General features: G+C 39.3%; 2 protein-coding genes across 28 annotated transcripts in view; one reads left to right on the top strand and one right to left on the bottom strand.

The window, feature by feature from the left end:
- The window catches only part of Eip74EF (Ecdysone-induced protein E74), an 874,816-nt gene that overhangs the window by 259,723 nt on the left and 592,969 nt on the right, over nt 1-22,124 (bottom strand). Inside the window, exon 1 of one of the 27 annotated variants that reach the window (XM_067099142.1) lies at nt 1,505-1,566. The exons of 25 other annotated variants lie outside the window; for them this stretch is intronic. The gene's annotated coding sequence lies outside the window, so the exon portion shown is untranslated. Of the gene's footprint in view, nt 1-1,504; nt 1,567-22,124 lie in introns of those variants that run through there. One more of the 27 variants, XM_067099124.1, reaches the window with a different exon arrangement.
- Lsm11 (U6 snRNA-associated Sm-like protein LSm11) overlaps nt 1-22,124 on the top strand; it is a 339,755-nt gene that overhangs the window by 77,397 nt on the left and 240,234 nt on the right. The window lies entirely within an intron of this gene.

Below are 22,124 nucleotides of genomic sequence, written 5' to 3'. Positions count from 1 at the left end.
ATAAAGCAATTGACGAAAGTGGGAGTGTCGCACACACCTGCGCCAGCTTTGCCAACCGCTTGTTATGGTAGCTCAAGCGACAAGATTTTACCTGCAGCATTGGTAACACTGGCTGTTAAAGTTCCCACTAGTGGGATGGGTAATCAAGAGTTGTTTGGGCTAGTGGGATTAAGGGTGAATTCAGGTGTTCAAGTAAGTATTACAATATTAGTTTTATTATGAAAACTTCATTCTTTAGAAAAGCATCAATTAAAAGGCTAGTTGGTGGACATCTGTTTACTTTATGCAGTAACCAAACTAGATCCATTATGGGCACTTCTTCACATGCAATGCAGCCTCATTTTAGAACAGAATACCAGATGAGGTTGTGAACAATAAAAAGATTGGCCAGTTCAAGAATAGGTCAGAAAATGTGATTGTTACATTCCTTTGATATTTTTCTTTTTTAAGGCAGTAAATCTGAGGCACCTCTAACCATGTGTGTCATTCTAAAGTATTATTCAAGTCGCTTTGAATCATCATGTAAATAAAGTATATTGATGTATTCTTTCATTCTTTTACTCTGCCCCAAATTATTTATTTGTAATTACCAATTATTTTTTTGAGTAATTAACAGAAAAATAAAACATTTTCATAGTACTGCAACTTGTTTTTATAACCAAGGATATTTGAAAATAAAAGCTTAACTGTTACTGAGAACATTGGGCATTAATGAGAACACATTGTCAGATTCAGGCAGAATAATGGATTGCAGCCAAAAAAAGTTAAGGAACGATTGCTTAAACATGCTTTGAAGTGTATGTAAGATAGTCATTTCTTCCCTGGAATATTTTATCTTGTGATTAGATATAATTAATGCAGTCATATAAATTAAGTGAACAAGATGTCTGTAGCACTGTAGATTCAGGCAGAATAATGGATTGCAACCAAAAAAAGTTAAGGAACGATTGCTTAAACATGCTTTCAAGTGTATGTAGGATAGTCATTTCTTCCCAGGAATATTTTATCTTGTGATTAGATATAATTAATGCAGTCATATAAATTAGGTGAACAAGATGTCTGTAACACTGAAGTAGACTAGTGCAAAGGACCTTAATCATGCATGAGTAAATGCTGTCTGATAAAGGATAAGAAAATAGACTAGTGAAAGCAAGTTCAAAGTAATTTTGGGAAAAATTAAAGATGGTGTGATGTTATGCAAAAATGTACTACTGTTTATGTATTAGGATTACAAAGGAGTATTTTACGACGGGTTCCGTTTTTGCCCGTCAGAAACTCCGAATCGCTCAAAATCGCCTCATTTACTGTTGTGAAATTATTAGTTGAGTTTTTACATCAAAAACCTTCAAATTTGATTATTCGTTACATATTTCAGGAGTATCAAACAATTCAAGAATATATTTGACATGAACGCCGAAGTTAAAGGCTATGTTATTGTAACAAATTCTTTTGTTGGAATGGGATGCAGTGGGGAAAAGTAGAGTGTAAAAACTTAACATCTTACCTAATGAAAACTTATAAAGATAGCAGCCTGTCTTCAGAGGGATTTTGAAAACTGCCACTGACCTGGAAAGAAAGCAAATGAGGTACTGTACATAGGTAATGCTAAATTTTAAAACTTAAATTATTATATATATTATATTTAATGTGTGGTACAACTGACCATTCACTGGAAATAAAATAAAAACTCAGGAGACTTCATGATTTTTCAAATACTTTTAATGATACATATCCCTTTTCTTTGTTCTCATGCAAGATTTATAGTTCTCGCTGTATGGTGTAAGGAAACCATCACTTATTTTGTCTCAAAGGTTGTTATTTAACAAAAATTGTGGTGTGTACTCTTCACTTTTTATGTGACGTCAATACTGTTACAGTTTTATGATGATAATTCTACTGATTTGGTCATGTAAAGGTGGCTTAATTATACTGTTAATTACTGTATGTAAATATCATTACTTTTAGTTTATTTAGCTGTACAGTACAGGCACTCGTCAGATTTTAAGAGGTTGGGGTGCCACCTCCCCAGGGAGATTGAAAACCTGCAAATAACTTGAGCCTCCTCCCCCCTCCCCTCTCCCAAACCTTAAGTCTTAATACAGTACATTGCAAATTGTTAGCCATAAACTTTTCTGATATTTAACATAAGCAATTGATTATTTACCATATTATATACAATAAAGTATAGTGAATACACCATTTTTAATTTACTGTACGGTATTGTCTTGCCAATTAGGGTAAGAACGGGTAACAGAAAATACACACATGATATAAGTAATATGAAAATTTAAATATCAATTTGTATTTTTCATAGCTAACAAACCTCCAGTCTTAACTTATGGATAATTCTTCTAGCGCCAGCTGGAAACCGGTAAAAATAACAAACAAGGAATTGGTGGCAGCAAGGTAGGCTGATAGGCCTAGGTGGCAACCTTCAAGTTCCTTTGCGCATGCATCGAAGGAATGACAGCTCAGTTTCTTCTATCCCAAGAAACTTGATTGAGGGGTGGCTAGAGGTGGGCCATATAAGTTAAGACCGCAGGTTTGTTAGCTATGAAAAAATACAAATTGATTAATAAATTTGGCATTTGTTCATAATGAGGAACTAACCTGGGTCTTAACTTATGGATAGACTCACTTTTGGAGGGAGGAAAGTAAGTCTGGGACTGACTGGAGGTTCAGCACACCTGGTAACTCTTCCTGGCTTATAGAAACCTATGGAAGGGAACCAACGCCTTTGATAAAATAAATAAGTGATTATTTAACAGTCAGACTTCTGGGATTCCGTACAATGTGACGAGATAATGTAGGAGGAAGTTAAAGAACTATATCTGTAGATAACGAACCTTCGTAGCCACCAACAGTTTGCTACCAATCCTCTCTTCCCTTGCTAGAGAGAGGAGGGACTTGCTTCTGATTGATTATGAAAGTTAAGTCTTGAAGACCAAGATCCAGAACCCATCAGGACTTGCTTTTGCCAAAGTTTTATATTAGTGTAGGAATAAGCAAAATGCAAACAAAAAGGCCGCAGTCTCACCTGTATCAGACCCAATCCAACACATGACGGAATGATTTCTTTGGCCACCAAGTAGAGAAGAAAAGAAAGGACACTGAAGGAGACCAGCCATCCAGTTCATTCTCACTTTCATACCATCGTCTTAGGTAAGATAAGCTGTCCAGCTAGGGGACTGATGAGTTAAACAATCTGTTGAGGAGCCACCACTGACCAAAGGAATAAGTGTCCAAGGACCTGTGGGCAACGTCGCACAGATAGAAGGAAGTGGAGGTGGTCTGACAAAGCCATGTGCCAGCCTTCAGAATCCTTTGAACAGACAAGTATTTTCTAAATGCCAAAGAAGGGCCTAGCCCTCTTAACATCATGTGCTTTGCATGCACTATTAGGGTTGGAGTATGAAGTCGAACCATAGGCTTGTCTGACAGTCTCATGTAGCCGAAAGGAGATCATATTCCTGGACACTTATTCCTTGTCCTGGCCAGTGCTAAGGAAAAGTCTTTGGCACCCTTGTCGGAGATGGCGAGTCCTTTTCAGGCAACAGTGTAGTGCTCTGACAAGGCAAAGGAGCAATTTGTCTTGATCATTATCAACATTCATTAAGAGACAGAATTGAGAAGGAATCAGATCTGTCATGACAAGAGTGGTTTGTGTCTTAGCCATGAATTCTGGGACAAATTCGAAGGCTACAGACATCCAACCCCTCGTATGTTTGACATCATAGGATAGGCCTTGGAGTTCACCAACTTGCTTCAAGGAGGACAGAGCCAGCAGGAAAACTGTCTTGAGAGTCAGGTTCCTATCTGAAGCATGATGTAGAGGCTCAAACGGGGCACAGGTGAGGCTGCCCAGTACCAAAGTCAGGTCCCAACTGGGTGGTCTAAGCTCCTTTGAGGACAAGACTGCTCAAAGCTCTTGAGAAGCAGAGATACCCCACAAAGAAGAAAGATCGATTGTAAAACTGCATAGGTTTTAGCAATTCCGCACAATTCTTAGCGAGTCCAAGGTGTCAATGAGTCCACACGATTCTGCACAATTGTTAGGGAGTCCAAGGTGTCAGTGAGTCCACATGAGGCTTCAGCAAGTCTGCACAAGACATCAGTGAGTCCACTTGGTGAGAGAGCTTTTGACTTTCAAGTTTCTGCCAGGTGGATTATGAGAACTTTTACACCTGGTCTTGTGTAGACCATCTGGTTCTGGGGCTACTTTTGTCCCTGGGGAAGAGGACTCTTATTGTCCAGGCTCTTTCTGACAGCATTCTCCTTTGCCTCCTATTCAGGAAGAGCATTTTGTCTATTCCTCAGTTTTAAGGAATTAGTTCAGTTGTGCTTTAGACAGATATCTGCAGTCCTTCCTTTAAACTATCAATGTCCGTATTTTGGGAGACTTGATTCAGTGGCAAATGTTTGGCCAAAGAGTGTACTTTAGAAAGCTCCTCTTCTCTCTTGTCTCCTTGCTGTCTGCTAGGAAGACTATGGTGTATCGAGCATGGGATTTTTACCCCTCTTTTCTTGATCCAGCTTTATGGTCCATGTGTTTCCAGCCAAGAGAGGCACAATCGTGTTCATAAAACGCATTTCTCGATTCAAGAGACCGAGAATATGTATTAAACTTGGCTAACACCATCAAAGCAATACCCTTTAGTAATTGTGCTTGACACTGTTAACTGTGTTTGAAGAAGTTTGGTGGACTTCTTCCTCCTTGGGCCAGGGATCCTTTGATAAGTCCTAAGGGTTTTTGTTTCCTTAGCAAGGCTTTTTGGATGTGATAGGTGAATTGGCTCATGTCACTGGCAACCTCTGTTCACACGGGAGAGCAGCTATGCTTTCGGCTGGTTCCTTCAGTCTCCCTCCTTAGCAGACAGTGATTGGTTTCAGCTCATCCTTTTAGGAAGTGTAATAGACAAGAAGCTATCTGTTTATATTGCTGCAGGGACATGGAAGGAGACAGAGAAGACCAAAATACTGTAGTATGTTTCTCCACCATTTCCAGGCCAGTAAAGGGAAGCCTCCTCTTCCTCTTCCTGTAAACGCACTTTGGGCAATTCTATCTCTTTCCGCTGGTCTTCCTTCCAGGCTCAGGAAGGAAGAAGTGTCTTTTTGGCAGCAAGGATCCAGATTTAATAATAATAATCTTTATTTCAGCTCAGGGCCATATACAGGAAATATACAAATACAATAGACACGATCTAGATACGTAAGATAACATGATAAAAATAATAATAATCGGCAGTATCCACACAGTTGCTGAAGAAATAGAAAAAATAATCGGCAGTATTCACACAGTTGCTGAAGAAGTAGAAAAAATAAAATTCATACTAATGTTAATGACAATAATTATATGAAGAATAATAATAAAAAAAAGTATTAAAAATACAAATTGCAGATGATTAATTTCCAGCTAGAGACCTTAGGTGGTTACAGAAGTCAGTTGCATAAGGCTAAATACGAAAATTGAAAATAGCAAAACTCGACAGTTATATTAATCACAGTACTGTAATAATAAAAAAAAGAAAATACCAATAATAACTAGAAACATAGACATACTGTATATATTATAGTATACAGTAACACTGTAATAATAATAATAATAATAATGACACATTCTGCAGATGACACTTCATAATTGCAAAAATAAAGAATAAGTCATTTATGAACAGATGCCTCACTATCCCATCTTTCCCACAATTTAGACCTTTCTTCTTGCCTTTCACTGCTTAGGATGCTTTGTACATGCCCCTTGCTGCTGTTTGTCAGTTGGGTGATCAGACTGGACTTGTTCACCTAACAATGATTTTTAAATTATCCAGGTTGTTTTCTATGAACATCTGCATGGTGGAGTGATAGCGAGGAGTGTTTGTGAGGTGTCTCAGAATGTCATTGTGAACAACAGTAATACATCTCATGGTCTCTCAGGTATAGTTCGTCCAAAGGGAGCACCCATAAATACTGTAGCAGTATGAGCGGAAGAGCAGGAGTTTCGTGTCTTGGTGAGAGAAGGCAAACCTCCTTGTAATCAAGTTGCCAGTAGCACATAGTTTACGACGCCTTTGTTCTAAGTCTGCCGTATCTTTTAGGTTATCCGTGATAATGTGGCCCAAGTTATAGAGGGATGAATGAATTTTTACTTAGCATTTCCCAACGTTCTGTGTGTGTGAGAGAGAGAGTGAGAGAGAGAGAGTTTTAGTTTGCCGTTTGAGATGGTTTTGTAAAATGTAACGTAAGTTTTGAGAGAGAGAGAGAGAGAGAGAGAGAGAGAGAGAGAGAGAGAGAGAGAGAGAGAGAGAGAGAGAGAGAGAGAGAGAGAGAGTTAATTATCTTAGTGAGTGTTTCTTGTTGGAAGAGGAATAAGGTCGTTAGTTGGAGTTTGTTTACTGGGCGCTGTCTGTCTGTGAAAATGTGAAGGAGATTTCAATGTTTTGGGGAGTCTTTAGTCAGAGCTAGTGCCGGTCAGTGGTTTCATGTTGGACAGTTTTTTGTGTTTTTCTGAGAGTTGTTAGTTTTTCTTGTTGGTGTGCTATTTATTTGTGTGTATATGGTTCTATTTCCTTTATTTATATTTCCTTGTTGTGTAGAGTCTGTCTTCAGTTTTGTTTGTGTGGTTTTGTGTGCTGTGTTGGCGACCGTGGACATCTTAATCCATCTCCCAGCAACCAAGGATCAGGGTGAGTGTTGTGTGTGGTTATATGTTCTATGTATTTGTGTTGTGTGTTGTTTTTTGTGTTTTGAATTCCGCCACATTATATTGGCGTTCAACGTAAGGCAACTGGTGTTGCAGTTGCAATTAAGATTGGTGGCGGGTAGTGTGACTGGAGTGAAAGGATGGAAGAGGAACTGGTGAGGTTGAGAGAGAGTTGCGGCTGTCAAGAGAGGAGAATGCATGGTTAAAGAGTGAGAATGAGAAATTGAGGCTTCAGTTGGAAGAAGAGATGGGATCATTGGTAAAAGGAGCCAAAGAGAAATGAAAGGGTAGGGATGAAAGAGTCAGAAGAGAGATGGAAGAGAGGGTGGATGAAAAGTTGAGGAATGATGAAAGGTGTGAAGAAATGGTGAAAGGTATGTTCAAGGGTGTTTTTGGAGAAGGGTCTGTTGGAGGCAGGTCCTCTGGAACATGTGAAGGGCAAGAGAGAAAGAAAAGGAGGAAGAAGTGAATGGAAGCATGAGTGATGAAAGTGATGTGGGAATAGGAAGTAAGAAACGAGAGAATGAGAGGCAGGGTAAGGAAAGGGAATGAAAAGCAAGGGAAGGAACAGAGGAAAGTAAGGGTAAGTCAGGGGAAGAAAAAGGAAGAAGGGAAAAGGAAAGGAAACTGGTAAGAAGGGTAAGGAAATGGGAAAGGCAGGAAAGAAGGGAGAGGTAAAGATAGTGTGATAGTGAGGTGGATGGAGGTGAATGGATAAAAGTGGATAAAAAGAAGGGGAAGAAGAGGTGTCCTCTACTGCCAGAGTAATGAGTAAGATGAATGTAAGTGCGGAAGTGGACTCTTTGTATTCGGAAGAGGGCATGAAAGGACAGAGTGAGACAGAGTGAAAGTAACGAAGTGAGAGTGAAAGTGAGAAAGGCTATGTATGTGAGGGAGGCACCTGTGAAAGGTATAATGAGTATGGAAGTAGGGATGTGCATGATTTCTTTAGGGGAGTATGAAAGGTTTTGTCAGGATAAGTATGGGGAGAGTAAGAGAGTGTGGGCAATGAGAATTAGGAGAATATTTGACTGGGTTTGCTTGATATGTATAGGGTTATTATGAGTGTGGGAGATGTTGAGTATGACAAGATGAAAGCTAGACTAGTTGAGCAAGCAAGGCGTATGAAAGCGAGTGTTAAGGGGATAAGAGGAAGAATGGATTTGATGAGGCAAGAATGAAAGCTGGGGAAACCTTGTCACTGTATGCTTGTAGGCTGGAGACGTTAAGAGGAAGAAGTTTGGGGATGATGGGATAGATGATTATATGGAGTTAGTATGAAAGTTGTTAGAGACAGTGCCAGATGGAGTGAGAGAATTTGTGAACTTAAAGCGGAAGGAGAAGAAAAGATGGACGAGTGAAAGGTTGACTCAAGGAGAAATTTTGGAAATTGAAGATTATGAGCTTGACAGGGTTATAAAAGAGAGCAGAAGTGTGAGTGTAAGGGCTGGGGTAGATGAGAGAGTGCCAGAGTTTGGAAGCTTTAGGGATGCAGTGTTGAGGGGCCCAATGAGAATGGCAGATAGTGTAATAGATAGGAGTGTAAGAGCAAGTAATGTGGAGGTGCCAGTGAGGATGAATGGTGGGTTTGTAAGGGAACAATGGGTTGGACGGGTTAGGGATAGTAGTGTACAAAGGAAGGTCGGTGAGTGAAGTCGGCGGGAGTATTTTTAGATGTGGAAAGGAAGGACATACAAAGAATGAGTGTAGGTGGGCTTTAGGAGCGTGTTTTGGTGTGGGCAATCGGGACATTTGGTACGTGAGTGTACGAAAGATGGGGTTAAATGCTACAGGTGCGGACAGGTGGGTCATATTGCTAATGGTTGTAGGGGTACCCAAGTAATGTAATATGTGGCAACTGTGGTAAGAATGGGCATTATGAGAATGTGTTCAGAACCGAGAGCGAAGTGTGTCAAATGTGGAATGGAAGGGCATGTATCAAATGTATGTAGACGAAAGAGGGTGACTGTGACAGCGAATCGGGAAACTGAGTGTGAAGGGGGTTCAAATGGGTGGATCCTCCAGGATGCAAGCGTGCGTGTGATGCATGTATGAGGGGTTGTTGCATGAGGGAGGCTTTGCTGGAAAGACTGACGAGTGCATGAGTGTGCAAGTGTGTTGTAAGGGAGTAAGATTGATTGCGTTAGTAGATACCGGGTGTAGTATGAATGTCATTTTAAGAATGGATGTGAGAAATTGAGGGAATTTGTGAAATTAGGAATTGTCAGGGGAAGTAAGAGGGATTGGAAATTTAGGGATAGCAGTGGTTGGAAGTGTGTGAACGGTTAGAAATTGGTGGTGTAATGATGGAAGAAAGTGATTTTTGTGTGATTGAGAGTACGAATGATAAATATGATATATTATTGGGATGTAAGTTTTTGAAAAAAATGCAGGATGGTGGTCCGTCCTAGTATGAATGTAATTGAATTACGTATGAAAGGGGATGTGCTTGGGGATTTGTATTTGGGGAAGGATGGTAGGGTTGAGCAAAAATTGTGGAAGAGAGTGCCTGTAATTGCGACAGAGAGGGTAAAAGTGCCACATGAGATTGGAGAAGTTGTGAGGTGAAAGTGGCATGGCCGGATAGCCTCGGGATAGCCAACAATGATAGTTGTGAGTATGTAGTTGAGGGAATAGATGTAAATAAATTAGTCAGGGCAAATGTGTGTGTATATGATGGGGTTTTGAAAATGGGAGATCCGAGGGTATATGTAACGTCATTGCAGAGTGTCAGGAAGAAGCGAGTGCAAGGAATATGTGAGGGAGATTGCGTGGGAATATTACATACGTTGGTGAATGTGGATGATGAGAGGTACGTGAAGGTACGGCAGGTGATTTGAAAGGAGTTAATGATTGGACGTATGAAGTGTTGAAAGAAGTAATCGAGAAAGGGCGGTTGAATGTAAATAAAGTGCGTGAAAAATTTGAGGGTCCGTATGAAGTGTTGGAAGTTGGTCCCAGTGGGCTTAGTTATGTTGTAGGGGAAGTATGTGTAGATGGTAGTGTGAGAGAAATACGAGCGCATCATAACCAATTGCGTAGATGGAAGTATGTACCGGAATATGTGAGAGAGAATGGTTGAAATCGAATGTGGGTGAACCAAGTATGCATGAGAGCTTGTGTATGGAGGATCAGCAATTGGTTTTGATAAAGTATGGTAGGAAACGTAAGAAAGGTAAGAATGGAAATGATCGTAAGTTGTGTGATAGGGGTGAGTGCCAAAGTGAAAAATGAGTGATAAAGCGTGTAATACGGATGAATGGGATGGTATGAATAGAATGTATAGCATATCACGGGTTTGATATAACTGAGTTGACTGAACGTGTGGGGTGAGTGAACGGTTGGAGGTGAGCTCAAAGTGTAAGAGTAAGAGAGCGTAGCAGTAATAGACGAGTGATTGAAAGCATGAATGAATCGTTGCAAGAATTGGAAAGGTCAATGAGCGAATGGGATGGGTTATTGAAGAATTGGGAGGGTTTGAAACGAGTTAGAGGGGTATAGATGAGACTGTGGATGAAATTGAGAGTGGTAAATAGTGAAGAAGATAGCTTGAATCTGAGAGAGAATGGAGGAGAAAATGTAAATCTGAATGTTGCTGGAAGAAAGCGAGTCTGAGAGAATGATTGGTGCCCGCCAACGCGTTCTAAAGGGACCTGCTAGTGAGCATCCGTGGGTGTTGCGTAAGGCAATTTGAATGCAGTGTAAAAAGTGTTGGTTGGAAAATGCTAAAAGGGGGAGAATTATAGAGGGATGAATGAATTTTTACTTAGCATTTCCCAACGTTTTGTGTGAGAGAGAGAGTTTTAGTTTGCCATTTGAGATGGTTTTGTAAAAGTAACGTAAGTTTGAGAGAGAGAGAGAGAGAGAGAGAGAATTGAGAGAATTGTCATTAGTGAGTGTTTCGGTTGTTGGAAGAGGGATAAGGTCGTTAGTTGGAGCTTGTTTACAGCGCTGTCTGTCTGTGAAAATGTGAAGGAGATTTTGGTTTTGGGGAGTCTTTAGTCAGAGCTAGTGCCGGTCAGTGGTTTCGTGTTGACAGTTTTTTGTATGTTTTTCCAAGAGTTGTTAGTTTTTCTTGTTGGTGTGCTGTTTATTTGTGTGTATATGGTTTCTATTTCCTTTTTTTATTTATATTTCCTTGTTGTGTAGAGTCTGTCTTCAGGTTTGTTTGTGTGGTTTTGTGTGCTGTGTTGACGACCAGACACCTTAATCCATCTCCAGCAACCAGGATCAGGGTGAGTGTTGTGTGTGGTTATATGTTCTATGTATCTGTGTTGTGTGTTGTTTTTGTGTTTTTGAATTCCGCCACAAAGTACGGAAATTCATGCACGAATTCGAGACAATGATTTCCAAGGAAAATTTGTGGTTCTGCAATATGCTTAAGCAATCTCAGGAGCAGCGACGTACACTGGGTCTTGGTTTCATCATATAGGATATCAAATTCCTCTACATACTGGCAGATGGTGTTAATGAGTCGCTGAGACCTTGCACTGATGGGGACATCAGAACCATATTGTTGATATAACAGAGGCTGCCTATTTTTGTTTCGTTAATAGTGCATCCGATTGGGAGAGAGTTCAGTTTGGCATTCAGGGCATCTGAGTACATATTAAACAGGTATGGAGAGAGAATGCCCCCTTCCTGGAGTCCATTTAGGGAGCCAAAGGTGTACGACAGTACGTTACTCCATTTGACACAGAATTACTGTGTGGAAACCAACAACATAAAATGCCAATTAAACATAGAGGTGCACCTCGTTTGTGCAGCTTCAGGAAGAGTTTCAGGTAGTTTACTCTGTCAAATGCTTTTCTCACATCTACGCAACATAGGAAAACAGGATTGGCTGATAATAGGTAATAGTTCAGCAATTTTTTCAGGATGTAGATGCGTTGGTTGAGAGGTTTGCTTTAAAGCCGAACTAGTGTCAGTAGTGTGTAGAAAGGGGAAAAATCTCACTACAAGAACAGAGTCAAGTATCTACGACGCAATTGTAATAATTGCAATCAGGCAATAATTGCTAGGGTCAGCTGCATCCTTAGCTTGTTTTTTATTAATGGTATTAAGTGAAAAAAGAGTGGGGAGTCTGGAAGAAACTGGTGAATTATGCATGCATTGAATAGAGCAGCTAGCAAAATGTAAATTATTGGATGGCAGAATTTGAAAGCTTGAGCAGGTGGACCATCGCAGCCGGGAGATTTAGTATTAGGTAGCGTGTTTATGGCATCGCTGATGTTACCTGGCGTAATACGAATGGCAAAATGAAACTTGAATGTTATCAGTAAGGAGGTTGTCTACATCCTTTCGGGAGTCTTGATCATTTATGCAATTCAGGATAGTGCTGAAGTGATTGCCCCACATTCTTGTGATAGCCTCAACACCGACAGCTTCTCCTACTCTCTGTGGTAGCTTATTAGTTTTGGGATTTAGGGACTGAATGTCTTTCCAAAGATGAGGGTAACCGTCAGATTCTAATTTTCTAGACATTGCATCAGCTCTTAGTTGCTTTCCATTGAGTCTACAGTGCTTAAGGGCAAGTTTGAACTGCACTCTTGCCTGCCTCATTAGCAGTGCAAAGTGTCCTTCCCTCAGGCTACCATTTTGCCTCCACAGTAAAAACATTTCTCATGAGTGTGTATACAGATCTTGAACCAAGTCATTCCATCCAGTTATATTATGAGAGTTGCCTTGACAAGATCTAAAGGTATCCCTGCTGGAGGCAAGCATAGCGGAAATCATATTCGAATAGAATTCTTTCAGCTCTCTCCTGTGACGGTCATTTCTACATTTTGGGTTAGTGCTCAGCAAGGTGTCTGCCGGTTGAACTATTGACCGCAGCCTGGTTTCCATGGTTTCCCTAAAGGATCTGGTTTTCTGCTGGTTTTTAAAATCCCAGTTAACAGCAGGTGGGGGATCAGTTAGGGGGTTCATGGTAGGGAGGGATGGGGTACTGAATGACACCTGTAAGGGGATGTGATCATAGCCCGTTGCACAATTGTAGTGAATGTTGTGGGTCACAATAGAACCATGAGGTTGTGGGAACGTGATGCAGTGGTCCAGCCAGGACGTTGTAATTGTGTCTGTCCTATTTTGTACATGGGTATAGGAGGGAGGGAGGAGGGAGCATTACTTCGCTAATTTGGAGAGTTTGATTTTGGCAGAAGTGAGTAAGTTCGTTATAGAATTGTTTTGTGGGGTGAAAATTAAGGTCCCCAGTTATACAAATATGATCAGCAATAGAATCATGAATAATGCTGTGTAACTCACCTAGGATCATGCAGTATTGATCAAAATTATTGTTCTTTTCCCAAGGCATATAAACATTAATTATTAGGATCTTAGAGTCCCCTACTGTCACTTGAAGCTCCAGAAATCTATAACTCCTATAAGTCATCACATTCACCATATTGTCTAACAATCTGTGCCACAGGAAAGAAAGGCCCCCTTTCAGGCAACCAGCTATGATGTGATATGTAACTTGCATTTATGAGGTCGAGAAAGCTTTGACATCTTCATGCACTGAATTGCAGATGGCTAGGTCATGAGGTCAGAGCAACATTTCTTGTAGTACAATGACGCCTTTGAAGTTTTTAAAGAACATGTTTAGGGGAGGAATGTTCTGCTTGAGGCCAAAAATATTCCAAGAGATTATGTCTAATGTATCCATGACTTCTCACGAAGATGGGAAATGAATGAGTTGATCATTTGGGTGGATGGAGGGTTGGCCAGTGGGAATGGGCAGTCACTTGCTGTGGGAGGTTGGATGGCACTTGTGGTAGGTGAGCCTGTGCCTAAACCCCTGCTTGGGGTGTCAGTAAGTTCCCCTGAGGGGGCTGGTCCCAGATTAGGTTATATCATGAGACTTCTATATTAGGGCTGAAATTCCCACCTTTAGGAACATCGAGGTGTTGAAATAGGCAGGTAATCCTGTAGGCCACTGTATGTTTAATTTTACCAGTCAGAAACTTGACTCTCTCTACTATGGTGTCTAGCTTCACCGATGAGCACAAACTGTGACTCAAAACGTGACATCTCTTCTCAGGTTTTGGTCTAGGTGATTCATGAATGTTGGGCTTCGGTCCAGCGGTCATCGAGAGGTTCTTTTCTTTTTTCTACTTGCTTGTCTGCCTACCCCCAATCCCCTCATGATCATTCACATCCTCATCTATGACCGGAGGTTGGGGGGAGAGATAGGGTCGGAAGACTCACAAGGGCTGGTGATCGTCACTGAAGATCTATCTTCCACTGGAGGCACTGGGGAGGGAGAGGAGGTTGGGAGTCCATCGGTCCCTTCCGATAGGTCTATAGGTGATGTGGGCGCTTCATCCAAGGGAGAGAGGGCAGTTCCCACTTGAGAGGGTATGGCCATCTCGGCTTCGCATTGCACCCCCACTTCTCTTCTGTTGTTGGGAGGTGAGGAAATAATAGATGCCTCACTCAAAGGAGTCTGGTGGCTTGCTGTGTGATTGTCTAATGATTCCTGCACCCCTTTGATCGCATCCCAGATCCGTGAAAGATTGTTATTTGTTTCCACAGTTTTAAGACTGTCGAATGATTCTTGTAATCCTTTGATCAAGTCCCAGATCTGTGAAAATTTTGTCAATTTTTTCTGAGAGGGATTTTGCTGTTTGGAAGGCATTTTCTGCCGTATTGTACACTGAAGGTAGGCTTAGATCATCAGGCCCCTTGGAGGCAGATTGTAAGGGTCACTGGCATAGATTTCCTCTGAGCAGGTCCTTAGCCACTTAGTGATATATATTTTCTTGAGAGAGGATAAGCTTTTTGTGGATCGCTCCTGGAGAATGGTTTCTGGTATCAGGTCTTTGCATTTTGTATATGCAGCATGAATTTCCTCATTGGAGAAGGCTGCACTGATAGATTGTACAGCAGACGCGACATCAGAACGGTTCGATTGGTATTGTTGTATAAAGTTAAAACAATTGTTCATTCTGCCAAAGGGGGATGTGCATTTCCTCCACTAATATCGAGACTCCTAAGTTTGATTAGCTCTCCAAGCCCTCTTGTGCCTGTGGGTGCAGGTTGGGTAATTTCACTCAAGTGTAGGAACAGTTAGTTGTAGATGCCCTGGTAAAGGAAGTTCTTTTGGAAGGTCATTGCACTCCTTTCAGGAGTTCATGCCTCTCAAATCAGCTCTTAACCTTTCAGCCATACAGAGCAACCTAGAAAAGAGACAGGTGTTGGTCAGGAAGTCTTTTCTCTTTTTACTCAGGCTATTCCCAGCTCCAGGAAATGTGAGGTCAGAGGACAATCCTGGACATGAACAGGCTCAATCTCTGTGGCCAACTGTTTCCCTTTTTTCCATGGAGTAAGGTACATGGATGTTCACAGAGGACATGAACGATGCTTATTTTCGTGTCCCCATTCACCAACTTTCAGGAAGTGCCTACTCTTTGTCCTTGGGGAAAGACATATCAGTGTCGAGCTCTGTTTCAGGCTGAGTTCCATGCCCCTAGTTTTCATTAGGGTGCTATTCCCTTCATGAATGTTTTACTTTTAGGAGTAAAGTTACTTTTGTACCTGGATGACTGGATTATCTTTGTGTACCTGGATGACTGGATTATCTTTGTGAAGTCCAGGGGGTTGGCCTGAAGGCAAGAGAGTCTGTACTGGGCTTGGCAAGGCCCTGGGATAACTAAGAATGTCACAAGTCATCTCTGGAACCTACACAAAGAGTGATCTACTTAGGCATGGAGTTCTGTTCAAGGTTTTCCAACACAAGCGTGAGTAGACAATCTTAATCATGAGAGAATTCTCCTTAAGAAGCATGCCCGCTAATACTGGTTGTATCACTTTGGCCACTCGTCTTCTCTGGAGAAGTTAGTTTCAAGTGCTCAACTTTGGATGTTACCTCTTCAGTTGCACTGGCACAGAGAGAGACTCGGCCAGACCATGAGTTGTAGCCGTGGAGCCAAGAACTGGTTCATTCCATAGTATTTCTTCTCGCAGGGAACCTCCTGGAGTCGCTGAACCCAGACCTCTCACTGTATTCAGTTGCCTTGGATGAGAATGGAGGTGTGGTTATCAGGAACCAGCCGCTTCAAGGGTGTGGTCGCCAGTAGAAGCGAGTCTTCACCTTAACTGCAAGGAGCTGCTGGCTATGCAGAAGGGATTTAAGCAATTTCTGTCTTCCTGAGCATGCCTTCTCTAGCTCATATAAGAAAGCAGAGAGTGTGAACTCGGAAACCTCGGCAATTTGGAGTGTGCTGCCAACCCCTCATTGGTCCCTTCGCAGTGAAGCTGAATCATTGTTTCCAGCTGTATGCCTCCCTAGTTCTGGGCCCTCAAGCCTGGGCAGTAGACGTCATGGTTCAAGATTAGACAAACCTATTTGTGCATGCCTTCCTTATGTTTCCGCCGTTGAAGGGAATACTCTAGGGTTGAGGACTTCGGGAACTCCAACATGTTTATGATTGCGCTTTAGTGGCCGAGGAAGCATTGGTTCCAAGTCCTTCCACATATCAGTAGAGTTCATAGGCATTACCTCCGTAGAGAAATCTGCTTTGTCAGGTGGGGACAGGGAAGCGTTACGGAAATATCGAAATGCTTCGTCTAACCGCATGGAAACTGTCATATGGCTCCTCAGCTCCAGGGACTTTTATAAGTCATCCGGGAACCCGTTCCTGATGACAAGGGGAAAGTCCACTAATTTCTTGTTCAGTATTGCAGAGCTGTATAGATTATGATGCAAGTCAAAGGCAGTCCCTGTCTTGGCACCAATAATAACAATGTATAAGGGCTACACATCTTGAGAGATGCCAAAGGATTGTCTGTTCCCTCCATCAAGGCTATAAATCCTAAATCCATGCTGACTTAGGCAAAACTGTTCACACTTTTCAGCCGGATTGCTGAAAGTTCTGCAAAGCCATTTTTATGGAACCTAGTCGTTGGCCTAAGACTCCTTAGGGCAGGGCCGTCTAAGTTGTTTAGTCTGAGGGCCACTCTTGAAAAAACAGAAAGTCAGGCCTGTGTGTATGTAGTATGTATATGTGCATATGTATATATAGTATATATATATATATATATATATATATATATATATATATATATATATATATATATATATATATATATATATATATATATATATATACACACACACACACACACACAGTAATACCTCAATCTTACACGATTCGAGTTGTGCGAATTCACAGATGTGAACTTCTCATTGGAACCTAACTAATTGTCATATTCGATTTTTTCACAAACACAGGGCCATCTAAGTTGTTTAGTCTGAGGGCCACTCTTGAAAAAAACAGAAAGTCAGGCAGGCCAGTCAACTGTGTGTATGTATGTATGTATAGTGTGTGCATGTGTATATACAGTATATATATACAGGGTGTGTGTATAATAATGCCCTTTGTTTAAGATGGGAACAAAAATTAAAAGCCTTTTGATTATCTTTTTTTTTCGAACATGAATGTATTGCACAGGCTAATAGATTAATATAATATATTAACAAATTAATATATTGCTTATTCGTTTTAATAATGTTCAATACAAATGATATTTTGGCTTTGCACAGGATGTTAAATTCAGCTGATAACAATCTTGCCGGTTTCAGCACCATTTTATTGTTTTGATAGTACAATTGAATTGCTTTTACTCTCTGTTCCTTTGTTAATCTCATGGTTGTATAAAATATCTGAAAAAATGAAGATTTAGCAAATTAATTGAAGAAAATAATAAAGAAAATATACATTATAAGATATAAAATTAAAAGCGTATGCTACTTTTGCCGCATTATTAAACCGAACTACATTATATTAATTTGTTAATATATTACATTAATCTATTAACCTGTGGCAATACATTCATGTTCGAAAAAATAAAGGATAATCAAAAAGGCTTTAATTTTGTTCCACTTAAACAAAGGGCGTTATTTATGTATATATATATATAACTCCCGTTTGGAGTTAATGAGGCCAAAAACCACTAGGGAATTGTTTATTCTCCTCCTCCTTAGGAAACAGTCACCTGTATACCATCGCAGATTTAATGCCACACCTATATATGCTTTGTATATATATCCTTGTAACATTTCATCTGTCCATATTTTACCAGTGAACAGGGGCACAGAAGGAAGTGCCCGAAATATATGGTTGCAACATTCAATAGTGTTTTATGGGCCTTTTTATCTTCATATTCTACTGTGGTATTACAGTGAAAGACATTCATATGTATGTATATTATATATATATATATATATATATATATATATATATATATATATATATATATATATATATATATATATATATATATATATATATATATATATATATATATATATATATATATATATATATATATATTATACACACACATACATATACATATACATACAGGGACCCCTGCTAGATTGCAGTTCAGCAATTGTGGATTCAGTCAATCAGTTTTTTCTGTGAAATATATCTCCGTGTATATCATGGGAAAATTCACTAATTCGCAGATTTTCTCGTACACCAATCTTCACTAATTACTGTACATACATTTTATTTTTGTGACTAAATATATTTTTTATGATAAAAAATTATTTACTAATTTTCAAATATTAATATTGATGTAAACACAGCAAAATATTAATCAAATGTTAAAGTAAAATCCCTATATCGATGTATTATCACTCTCTCTCCTTGACAACACGCTATTGGCTAAAGGGGTTGGAAGTAGCCAATCACACAACTTGTAGCTCGATGCTTTGGTATGTACTGTCAGTAATGTATGAATTGCATTTTTGTTCTCTCTCTCTCTCTCTCTCTCTCTCTCTCACAAATAAGAAAGGTAATTTTTATGCATATGTAACATGTATATTTGTCTTGTATGATAATGAACGATTTACTAATTTTCAGATATTAACATTACTGCTGTATACATACAGCATATTCCATTCTCAATCTAGAGGAGAAAGACCTATTAATATTAATGTAAGCACAGCAAAATATCAGTTCATTAAGGAAAACATAGAAAATTAGGTAAGATTTTAGCTCAATAATTGTTTTCCTTAATCTTTTCCTGTCTCCGACTTAGGAGAGGGATGAAGGCCTAACTGTCAATCATCTTGACATATTGACTGAAGGGGGTTAGCACCTCGGGGAAGAGTCTCTCTCTCTCTCTCTCTCTCTCTCTCTCTCTCTCTCTCTCTCTCTCTCTCTCTCTCTATGTCAAAGGATACTCGTAGAATGTGAGATGGGTAGATAGATAGATAGTAAGGGATAATGGTTGATATGAAAGATACACACACACACACACACACACATATATATATATATGTATGTATAAACTAAATTATTATATTGGTTTATTATCATCATATGTGTAAAAAACGATCTTCCTGACATTTTTAATTGTTTAACCGATGTAAACAACTCCGTTCAGTCCTTCTCCCTCTCTATACACCAAAGGATACTCAGAATGTGAGATGGACAGATAGATAGATAGAAAGGGAGGTATTGTCTAGAAGGATTGGAAGTAGTGAATCACACGGCAGGGTTACTTGCATTGCTAGTTGCTGATTGGCTTGTAGCTCCAATGCTTTTTTAGTTTTCTGAAAAGAAAACTATTATGCCGGTGTTGTCTGTCTGTCCGCACTTTTTTCTGTCTGCACTTTATTCTGTCCGCACTTTTTTCGTCTGCACTTTTTCTGTCTGCCCTCAGATCTTAAAAACTACTGAGGCTAGAGGGCTGCAACTTGGTATGTTGATCATCCACCCTCCAATCATCAAACATACCAAATTGCAGCCCTCTAGCCTATGTAGTTTTTATTTTATTTACGGTTGGAGTTAGCAATCATCTTGCTTCTGGCAACGAAATAGGATAGGCCACCACCAGCCCGTGGTCAAAGTTTCATGGGCCGTGGCTCATACAGCATTATACCAAGACCACCAAAAGATAGATCTATTTTCGATGGCCTTGATTATAAGCAAATCCATAGCTCTTTGCAGCTAAGCCCCTCCCACTGCATGCTAGTGATTGGCTAGCTCTCGAAATGGGATTGACATCACACTATACTCAGTTTTTTTTACCAAGGCACATTTGCACCGACTTGCAGGGGTGTCCTTTTAGCTCGGAAAAGTTTCCTGCTAGCTGATTGGTTGCAAATATTTTGTCTGAATAGCATCATTGTTTTCAAATAATTACCAAGTAATGTGAATTGAAACTTATTTACTAACCTAAATTTCTCCTCAGATATATGTTTTGTCAATAAATAATGTTAACGAATAAAGAGATTATACAGGATTGTGATGGTAAGTCTAAATTTAATAACAACACCCGCCGAAGTCAATCTTACAGGGCTTTTGCTGGATGATTTCTGCATAATTTTTTTTACTTTTCACATATTTTAACACCAATTGGGATAAACTACATAAGATAAGAAAACATGTTATTATAAACTTCTTGAATACCAGAATCTACTAAAAACATGAAGTAATAAAACTGGCTATTAGTGAAAAACTTCCGGAGGTAAAAGGAACAGCCTGTGGCATTAGATAAAATTCTAGATAAAATTACCTAGAATAAGTAGGCCTGGAGTTATTCATATGGTATCCACATGCCAGCAAATGTTAATGGCAAGAAAACTTTTCAGATACATGTCATCTTTATAGGCTCTTATTATGAAGCCTTTTGTTATATCATTATGATAAATATGAAGATTTTTATTTTTTTGTTTTACATAATAATAATGTACTTTCCTTTATTTCTTGCACAGATGTCAAAAGGGCTAGCCTATGTCTATGTGTCTTCATACCATTTTATGACAGTTGCAATAAAATTTGCTTAACTTTTAGGTGGTAGTAACAGTAAACAGTAGCTGATGCTTGATATAAGTTGCTTAGGTGTATGTAGTCATGATGTAAAGTCCGTATAGAAGGATTTGCTAATTTTATCGTAAAGGTATAGGTTCTATTAATAGCACTATTTTCGCTTTTGAGAATACTGTAGTGTTCCATAAAATGCATAAAATCATAATTAAACGAATTCATAATTTCACCGAGTTACAATGTGATACCCTCCCTCCTTCCTTCCCCTGCCTCGGCATTTGACAGTAGACATATAGCCAGCTAATCCTTAAAATGTATATGTATAGTACATTTTCTACTCAGTCACATATTCTTACTTCAAAATATCCGCAGAAAATCGTGTTAACCTTGTATGTCCTGAATAACGCAAAAATAAGAAAAAATAGTTTTCTTATCTCGTATTGTCTGCTGTAACTTACACGAAAGAGTAAGTGTTAATTTCTGTAAATATATTTTTATTAGCGTGCACCTACAAAAAGAAGCACAGAAAACTTTTTAATTGCAGATATAGCCATTAAAGTAAATCTCAATAACGTAACACTGACTTCAACATTTACATAAATCAGAAAAGCTGCAATGACATAACCAGGAAAAGCTGCAATGACATAAATCAGGAAAATGCTGCAATGACAATCACCTGTATAGTTTTCCACCAGGCCGCCGCTGGCTGTTCCTTTTTACCTCCCTGGAAGTTTCCACTAATAGCTTAGTTTTATTAATTCCATGTTTTAGTAGACTCTGTATTCAAAGAAAGTTTATAATAACATGGTTTTCTTATGCTTAGTGTAATTTATCCCGATTGGTGTTAAAATATGTGAAAAGTAAAAAAATTATACAGCGTACATCCGAAAACAAGCTCCTGTCGATTTGACTTCGGGGCGGTGTTATTAAATTTAGACTTATCATCACAATACTTTTATTATCTCTTTATTCGTTAACATTATTTATTGACAAAACACATATCTGAGGGAGAAATTTAGGTTAGTAAATAAGTTTTCGATTCACCGTTTGGTAATTATTTGAAACAATGATGCTATTCGACAAAATATTTGCAACCAATCAGCTAGCAGGAAACTTTTCCGAGCTAAAAAACACCCACGTAGTGGTGCCAATGTGCCTCGGTAAAAAAAACCGAGTTTAGTTAATAGTCCAAAATGATTGCCAGTGCAGATTTGACTCTGTTCAGTTATGTTGAGCTCCTTGCATGAACTGACACCACAGATTTGAGTTCCAGAATTGTGAAGTGTGCACTTGATATCTCGGATAAAAGATGTATTAAGTTATATAATATCATTACAAAGATCTTGAATCATTCTCTCTGTGCATCTTTTTTTTTTTTTTTTGATCATGTGCAGCCTAAATACACAATCATCTTGCTTTTTTTTATTTCTTTTAATTTTTGTTGGCCTACATAAGCAATTCCACATAGACCACATTAATTGACATGAAGCATAGACTTATGCAGCCAGTTCTGATTATAGTGTATTAATTCATAATCCTGCATGTCAAATGTTAATATCATTGTGAGATTAGGCCTACATATAAAATTCTTATATTTTGAGGCAATGCAGGGCATAGGCCTACATGTCAATTTCTTATATTTTGAGGCA

Source organism: Macrobrachium rosenbergii, chromosome 55 (genome assembly GCF_040412425.1).
Source record: "Macrobrachium rosenbergii isolate ZJJX-2024 chromosome 55, ASM4041242v1, whole genome shotgun sequence".
Classification (NCBI taxonomy): Eukaryota; Metazoa; Arthropoda; class Malacostraca; order Decapoda; family Palaemonidae; genus Macrobrachium; species Macrobrachium rosenbergii.
The sequence above is the reverse complement of the archived record's forward strand: the minus strand, read 5'-3'. Positions and strand labels throughout refer to the sequence as shown.